This window comes from Alosa pseudoharengus, unplaced genomic scaffold, assembly GCF_046254945.1.
Source record: "Alosa pseudoharengus isolate Yale_2024_CS ecotype anadromous, Long Island Sound unplaced genomic scaffold, YU_APseudo_1.1 YU_APseudo_1.1_scf_3, whole genome shotgun sequence".
Lineage (NCBI taxonomy): Eukaryota > Metazoa > Chordata > Actinopteri > Clupeiformes > Clupeidae > Alosa > Alosa pseudoharengus.
In genome coordinates, this window is record NW_027468718.1 from 15,570,301 (window position 1) to 15,579,548 (window position 9,248).

The 9,248-nt window shown below is 43.5% G+C and overlaps 1 long non-coding RNA gene across 1 annotated transcript; it reads left to right on the plus strand.

Moving 5' to 3' along the window:
• Positions 1-497: 497 nt before the first annotated feature.
• On the plus strand, positions 498-1,027 carry LOC143099634 (uncharacterized). Its single transcript, XR_012981703.1, has 3 exons — positions 498-641; positions 720-821; positions 907-1,027. It is a non-coding gene; the product is annotated as an uncharacterized LOC143099634 (long non-coding RNA).
• Positions 1,028-9,248: the final 8,221 nt, after the last annotated feature.

Consider the following 9,248-nt stretch of genomic DNA (forward strand, 5'->3'; position numbering starts at 1 on the left):
TACTCCCTGGACTTCACATAGTTTAGGAACAGAGGTGGGAAAATGCCTGATAAGCCAAAATCATACCGTGTTCACTAATTGGACATATGAATCTTTGAGATCGACTGAGAGAAACACGGCTCGTTCTTTTTGAACAATGGAGTTGCAGAAGTACTTCCTGGCTGAATCAGCATATTGAATTCTCACCAGAGACAGTGGATTGATGCAGCTGTGCCCTCGTCTACCACAGTTCAGACTAACAGCTGTTTGAAATGTATTGTGTACAGACATAAAAGGCGTGAACTTAATGCAATATCCTCGCATTCCTGTAAGCTGCTTTTCACTCAACCACCTGCTGGTGATGAGCTTAGCAGAAGAATCACCTTAATGAAGTGCAAATTCATCAATTGACAGACGACCCACTGTTATTTCAGTTTCTGTTTACCTTCGAGGTTTAGTTACTGTGGGGATGTGGGGATTTCTGGTTTATGTGCCCACCTGCACTGGCAACCAGTGTGGCTTGTGTGACTGCAAGCGTGGTCACATGGGGCAGGTCACATGACTAACTAGGAAGTTATAAAGTTTGGTTTGTTGAGAGCTCACATTCTCTTGCTGCTTCCACCACTTGCTCTTTGTGACTGTTAAGGTCCCCTGTCATGCAGGTTATGAATATGATGTTCCATGCAGTGTGTGTGTGTGTTTGTAGAACTCACTTCTCATGACTTGTTTTAACTTATCAGGGTGAATGCTAGAACCATGTGTTTCACTCTTCATGGAGGACACTGAGGTGACTGCCTGATTTTAAGATTTATGAGTGCTGGGCTACAGACACTGATGCTCTGGTAATTTGTTTTATATTTATGATCTTAGTTGTTTGTTTACATTGGTAGTTATAAATCAATTAACTATGTTTCTTTAAATCTGTAGCACTGGAATGTTCCTTTCTTCCTGTGTCACTGTGCTGTGGGGAGTAGTGAACGCTCTTGCAAAGTAGGCTTATATTTACTACATATGTCCATTGTGTAATTGTGCTGTGGAATGTACATGGTAACTAATATGTACCATTTATTTTAAAAGGGACCAGACCAGCCACTGTTTTACTGTTAGTTTTTGGGTTTGTTTGTTTGCTTTCATTTTGTTTGTCTTTTTGTTGTTTGCATTGTCTCTCTATAACTGCTTGTGCTGGGAGCTGGCTGTTCCTCTTTTGTCCTATCATATAGGCTGTCTTTGTACAAGGCCGGATCCGCAACTCAGTACTGCTCCTTTCGGGTTGGGTGCCACATGGAGGGAGATATTTTCTCGGTGTGTACTGGTAAACAACACAGTGTGGTATTTTGTAGTGGTATCCTGTAGTGGTATTTACTTCTTGTGTTTGCAGTGCTTGCCGTGTTGCATTCTTTTGTGGTGCTGGGTTTGCTGTCTCTCTCTCCCTCTCACCAGGGCCCCTCTCCAAGACGGGAGCTGTGTGTGCTGACCCGACCTTATTAGCCTGAGGAGTCTCAGCCAGTTCTCCCATGCAGTCTTTCTTACTTACATTCTGGATTGTATTTATACTGTTTGTAATAAATTTGAGTATTTCGCATATGCCTTTTGTTAACTGTTCCTTTGTGGGGAAGGCCGAGAACCAGCCACGTTAGAGAGCTTATAGGTTTCTCCCGCCTGGGTTTAGGGGGTGGCGTAGTCAGAGTAGGTATACTGCATGTCAGGTACCACATTACTGTACAAACAGATGCGGTAAGTGCCATGTCTTTTGTCTTATGGAAAGCCGATTGAGCATTTATTCTGATATCTTGATATCAGGCATAATTGTCATGTACATGTAAGCCATTTTTGTCAACTAGTTAACTAGTGAGCCATGTTTGTGTGAACTAGTTAACTAGTGAGGGCCAAAATATGCACACTAGTTAACTAGTGGGAGCGAAAAGGCTCACTAGTTAACTAGTGAACACATTTTAGCTTCACTAGTTAACTAGTGAGAGCCAGAAATGTCTACTAGTTAACTAGTAAAGGCCAAAATGCATACCAGTCAGCTAGTTGAAGGCTTTTGGGTCTCACTATTTAACTAGTGATAGCCAAAAATGTGCACATGTTTACTAGTGAAGGCAAAACACCACACTAGTTAACTAGTTGCAGTAGGTCAATGTCACTAGTTAACTAGTGAACCATAAATGGCTTACTAGCTAGCTAGGTGATGGCAGCAGGCTCACTAGTTAACTAGTTGATGCATCATTTGTCCAAACTAGTTAACTAGTGAGGTCATAAATGTATACTAGTAAACTACTTCAAGACAAAATTCACACTAGTCAACTAGTGGTGCAGAATTCAAATTAGGAGGCGGAGAATTCTGGAAATTGAGGCTTTCTATTGGCTCCCTATGTCCAAATAGAACATGACAACCAATCACAGTGCTGAATTTCACGAAATCCCACCCACAACATTTGCATGTGGCACACAAGTTAACATGCTGGCCAAAGGAACTCTAGCTAGTAAACTAGTGGCTTCAGTGTGACACTTACATGTAAACTAGTGAAGGCAGAACTGCTCACTAGTTAACTAGTGAAGACACAAATGCCCACTAGTTAACTAGTGAGGTCTAAAAAGTGTCACTAGTTTACTAGTGTGCACCAAAACACCCACTAGTGAACTAGTCATGGCAATTTCCATTCGACTAGTTAACTAGTGAGGTGCAAAAAGTGTCACTAGTTTACTAGTGTACCCCAAAATGCCCACTAGTTAACTAGTGAAGGCCATTGCAGCCCCACTAGTTAACTAGTGAGATGCCAAAACGCTCACATGTTAACATGTAAAGGCCAAAATGCCCACTAGTTTACTAGTGAGGGTGTTGTGGGCCTTACTAGTTAACTAGTGGCATGCATATTTTGTTCACTAGTTAACTAGTTACACCTAAAAACACAAACAAGCTGACCGTTTTTGTCCACTAGTTAACTAGTGGAACAATTTAAGTCTCACTAGTTTGCATGTGTGGCAGTAAAGCAGCTCACACAAGTTTTGCCTTCACTAGTAAACATGTGCAAATTTTTGGCTGTCACTAGTTAACTAGTGAGACCCAAAAGCCTTCAACTAGCTGACTGGTATGCATTTTGGCCTTTACTAGTTAACTAGTGGACATTTCTGGCTCTCACTAGTTAACTAGTGAAGCTAATATGTGTTCACTAGTTAACTAGTGGGCATTTATGCTGTCACTAGTTAACTAGTGTGCACAAACATGGCTCACTAGTTAACTATTTGACAAAAATGGCTTGCATGTTGGCCTGATATCAAGCAGCTGGCCAAATTACATAGAAGTTAACAAGTGGGAATTTGACATTCAGTAGTCAGCTAGTAAAAATTTTTGTACCTTACTAGTTGACTAGTAAAATATAGAAGTCTTTAAACTAGTTAACTAGTGCACATTTCCGTGTACACTAGTTAACTAGTGAACATGCTGAGCATTACTAGTTAACTAGTAAGATATGAAACATATGAACTAGTTAACTAGAGAGAATTTGGGCCTTACTAGTTAACTAGTGAGCATTTTGGCTGTCACTAGTTAACTAGTTCACACAGAAATGGCTCACTAGTAAACTAGTGGACAGAAATGGCTTGCATGTACATGACAATTATGCCTGATATCAAGATATCTGAATAAATGCTCAATCGGCTTGCCATATTGTCTCCCATACCCTCTCCTCTGTGGATGTTCTAATGAATTCACAGGTGACTTTTTGAATGTGAGAACCCTGCAAAAAAAATATGGATACCTAACACCATGCTGCTGAACATTAATGAGGACAGCTGTGTCAGATGGGGAAGGTGTGTGTGTGTGTGTGTGTGTGTGTGCGTGTGTGCGCGTGTCTGTGTGTGTGTGTGTGTATGTGTGTGTATTTGTGTGTGTTTGTGGGTGGTGTGTATGTGTCTCTGTGTGTGTGTGTGTGCGTGTCTGTGTGTGTGTGTGTGTGTGTCTCTCTGTGTGTATTTGTGTGTGTTTGTGGGTGGTGTGTATGTGTCTCTCTGTGTGTGTGTGTGTGTGTGTGTCTGGCTGTGTGTGTGTGTGTGTGTGTGTGTGTGTGTGTGTGTGTGTGTGTGTGTGTGTGTGGAAATGGAGAATAAACAGGACTTTATGTCCAGCCCAGCGCTGTCTCATTACAGTGGTCCAAGGCCCTTCTCTCCCCAGCCCTGTGTCACCAATGCTGGCACACAAACAAATGGGCCGTAGATGACAAGGTGTTCCGCATCAGGTTGTCTAGTCATAGCTGCAGGGCTTGTTTCTAAGGTGAAATTTGTGATGTTTGTCCTTTTGGTATCAGATCCAATCTGTGATTTACACCATCTGTGTCATCCTTCTTTCAGCAGAGATCAGGTTAAATTAGGTAATGTTTACAGTAATATAACAACTCAGTGCTTGGCATTAGATGTGGATCTATTTGATACTGTGTCATTATATTATGCTGATATATCCTTATTTGGTTACACTTTACTTGACAGTGTCGACATAAAAGTGACATGACACTGTTATGAACGTGTCATACACAAGTCATAAACGTTTATGACATAACGCTTCTGTTATTAAGTGACATTCAGTTTTTGTCATAACAAGGGTTAGGTTTAGGATTAGGGTTAGATTTAGAGTTAGGGTTAGGGTTGGGGTTAGGATTAGGGTTAGGGTTAGAGGTTAGGGTTAGGGTTAGGTTTCATGTCATGTCATGTCACTTATGTCGATACTGTCAAGTAAAGTGTTATGTCTTATTTTTATCATCATCATCATCACCATAATCATCATTATGATCATTATAACATCATAATGTATTGTGAAATATACTACAGATTTTATATTTCTACTATACATAGCAGTCAGTACTTGCCATAACAATATACATAAATCCATAACGTGAATCTTCCACAGATTATTCCAACAACATACTTTCTCATACAACACACTGACTGCATGTTCTTATTCCTAGTGTGCCAGGTGCACTGTGTGAACACCCTGCTTAAGAGGCCAGTTTGTCTGAAGGGTAAGAGGCAGTGTCCGTGGATTTGCAGTGCTGTGCTGTGCTCTGTGAGAGGGTTGCAGTGGACAGCTGCTTTAAGTAATGCCTCAGGCCTGCAACTGTGGTGAGGAGACCCAACCACACAGGACAGCTGCCTCAGGACTGCTCCACTGCAGTCATCTGTATGTGTCAGGGGGGCTGTCATGCACCACACTCTCTCTCTCACACACACACACACACACACACACACACACACACACACACACACACACACACTTAAGCACTCTCACTTAAACTCACTAAACGCACACACGCTCTGTCACACACATCTCTCTCTCTCTCACACACACACACACACACACACACACACATACAGTACACACAGAAAAGAGAGACACACACACACGCACACACATGTGCACACACACACACACACACACAGAAAAAACACACACACACACACAAACACACACACACACACACACACACACACACACACAGAAAGACACACACACACACACCCACACACACACAGAAAGACACACACACACACACACACACACACACACACACACACACACACTTCTGCCTGAATCACTCTGTGGCTGCAGCCCCCTCCCTGGTCCCCTCTATTGATCTCAGAGCTCCATCGCTCGACGAGGGCCGGAAAAAGTCAAGAGACAGACAGCAGGCCGATCTGTCTTTCCCCACCACACAGAGATAGCCTCTCACTGCCCAGCCAGGCTAAAGACAGCAGACACCGCGTGAACAACACGGGAGGTATACTGCCTCTGGCTGGAAGCAGATTCATCTTAAATGTGTGCCATAAAGTTTAGTGCCGCAGTGGCTCCATTACACTGACGTGGGAGTCATTTCTCGTTTCAGCAGTAGGCTACAGATTACCATAGAGAGGCCTGGTATTCACTTGGTGATCTGAGCTTGTGGGGGGAAATCAGGATCCAGATCTTTAGCAGTCACTAAGCTTCTAGGAAATTGCCACTGTCTGGCATGCTGTATGTACTGTAAGGACTTATACTGGATAATTTAACTTAGTCCAGCAACTATAACTAGCGGTTATGAAGAATATGCAGCAGACTTAATATCATTACTGTATAACCTAACCCAAATTCTCAGCTACCTGCCCACTTGACCGGGGCATAGCCTGATCCTAACCTGAACACCACATCTACATTTCTGAATACAAAATCCATACATTCAGACTTTCAGCAGAGGTCAGTCAAAGGGCTTGTTGGTTTGTTTTGGATGGCCCCTTAAGAATGAAATACAACCCGGTCAAAGGTGCTAGGAGAGAGAGAGAGAGAGAGACAGAGAGAGACAGAGGGAGAGAGAGTAACATCCCTTTAATCTCAGCGGAGGTCTGTGTGGGCCGAGAGTAGTGACTGACCCTCTGTCCCCGGACAGGCAGCAGAAGGCAGGAACAGCTGTTTCAACCACATCATACAGAACACATCTGGCCTGACCTCTCCTCACACTGGATTAACCCCGAGTTGAGACCGCATCTATCAGCCCATGTCAGATTAGACACTAGAGTACTTACCCTGATCCACAAGATTGCACCCTACTCATTGTATAGACAGCACTATACCATCATGATATTGTTGGAGAGACAGAGAGAGTTTATTGGTTAGTGGTTCTTGTGTTGTGTCATGCATGAGATATCAGAAGTGATGCAACTGAAGAACTCAATAGAAATAGATTATTTTATTACTGTCAATAAATTGCTGTTTCGATGTTAGACACCTTCAACCTTAACTGTAAATTGGACAGAAGTCCACCCAAAAAGACATTTCTTGTCTGGAGAGGTACAGTACAATTCATGGATTGCACTGGACTGGCACAACCTTAACTTTGCACTTCGACTTGTTTTTGGTGTGCACGTATGCTTTCCTGGACTCTATGTAGATATCAGAGGCAAGTCATTAAATGAAATGTCATGCCTTGTCAGCAGAAGCAGAATATATGGAGGCAAAAAGGTTAAAGCTTATTATATTCTGGTCACACACACACACATACACACACACACACACACACACACACACACACACATACAGATCGAACTTGATCCTTCTCAAATGCAAATACACTAGCAAATACAACATATATGTTGTGACATAAATTAATTCACTATGTTACATTTAAAGCCATTTTTTTATTTTAAAGAGTTAACCTTTGTGTATGTTTGTGCTTTTTCTTATAGAATGCCATAATACTTAGGGTCCAGAGGGCATTCTGTCCCGTTCTTGTTATCATTTATGTGACTTAGCACTTCATGCTACATGTTACATGTTTCTAGCTCTTTCACCCTGTGATATACAGTAACCACCCATGTTACAGTGCATTCAGGGGGTCTGTTAAGGATGAACTGATTGATGTGTGTCTTTGAGATCTGGGAGGGCGCGTTGACATAACGTGATGTCCACGTGGAGTCCAAGCACTGCCCGATATACAGGGAGCAGAGAGGGAGGGAGGGAGGGAGGCAGAGGTAGCTGGCACTGGCACAGTTCCAGAGAGAGGGGGAAAGGTGATTTGGTATGCAGCTGACAGATAGACTGGGCCATTGATTGAGCGTCAGGCGTGGAGTATCTCGTAAAAAAACATGAATTTTTGGAGACCTCCCCAGGGTCGTGCTCTGGGCGCCTGCCAACCTGAAGTCTGCATTGTGCTGAGCAGCACGCTGCGGAGAGCAGGAGACAGAGAGAGAGAGAGATTGGGAGAGATAATGACAGAGAGGAGGAGAGAGAGAAAGAAAACTGACACAGAAAGAAGGAGAGGGAAGGAGAGAAGAGAGCCAGAGAGAGAGAGAGAGAGAGAATGACCCACAGAGACAGGGAAGGAGATGTGTAAAATGGAGCAAATGAGTGAATGAAAGGAAGGGAGACGGAATGAGAGAAAGGTACTGACCCTGCAAGACTGCGGGAGAGAGATGGAGTGAGAAAGAGGGGATGAGAGAGAGACAGATGGAAAGAGAGTAATACTCCTCTAATACTGACAGGGCCAGCTACGTCCACTCTGGCGCTGAGAGCTATGTGCAGCTAAGTGCCAGACAAGAACCCCTACACAGATAAGAGTGTGTGTGTGTGTGTGTCTGTGTGTGTGTGTGTGTGTGTGTGTGTGTGTGTGTGTGTGTGTGTGTGTTTGGGCGGGATGAAGGTGGTAATGTGCTACGGTGCGGAGAGCCGACGATGCTGGACGTCATGACAACGGAGGAGGAGGAGGAGGCAGTAGCAGTCGGAGGGGTCTGCTGGTAGGGCGGGAGGGGTTAGAGCGTCTACTGCCAGCTCCCGCTGAAAGAGAAGGGCTTTGCTTTATCAGCCAAGCACAGCACCGAATATATTCACCTGGTTTTTAGAGGGCTGTTTATGCCTGTGTACGTGTGAGTGAGTGAGTGAGTGTGTGCGTGCGTGCGTGCGTGTATGTGTGTGTATGCATTTGAGTCAGGTTTTCAACAGCATTTGGTGCCATGTTGGGATGGCATGACAGTGAATTAGTGTATTGTGTAAGTGAGGTCAGATACAGTAAAATGCCTGTTATTGTACATCCTATTGGACTAGTGCAAGGGTACAGCCAAACATGCATGTTGCTCAACTAAATCAAAGTCAGACTATCTGTTTGCAGTTCCATGTTCACACAAATTCTGTTGCAGTGGGTCCTTGATGTAGGGCTAAATAAAAAAAAAACTTTATCCTATGGATTAGACACTTTCTCTCTGCCTCATCCTCATCCTTATCGTCAGCCGATGCCCCCAGCTACACTCACCCTAGTTCATATACAATAGAGACACCCTCTCATAAACTCCACAGACAACAGAACTCCAGTCTTTTAGTCGTGCACCTTTTGCCACCCAGAAAGCATTCTTCAGGTATTACCCTCTTTATTCCAGTGACTGTAATGCTGTATGAAAACACCACTGGGTTTACACTCGGTTTCCAGCATTTCTATTAGCTTTATGATACAGGTACCATATCTTTAACAAGTTCAATTCCACTGTGTGCCTGCAGCCAAGGTATCACAAAATATATGCAGTTTTATTGATGTTGCCATTACTGGTAACAGCTATGTGGTCGACCAGATGTATAAAAAAAGAGATATAAAGTGAGAGGAAAGTGCCATTAAGCAGGATTTGTTCAGCATGCCTCGTCAACCGGGCAACGCTCCTCCAGCCAACGGCAAACCTGCGTGAGGAGGTGACGAGGAGATAATATTTGTTTAGGTTTGACTGAGGGATTTTGTATTGTACGTGGGCACCACTGTGACACT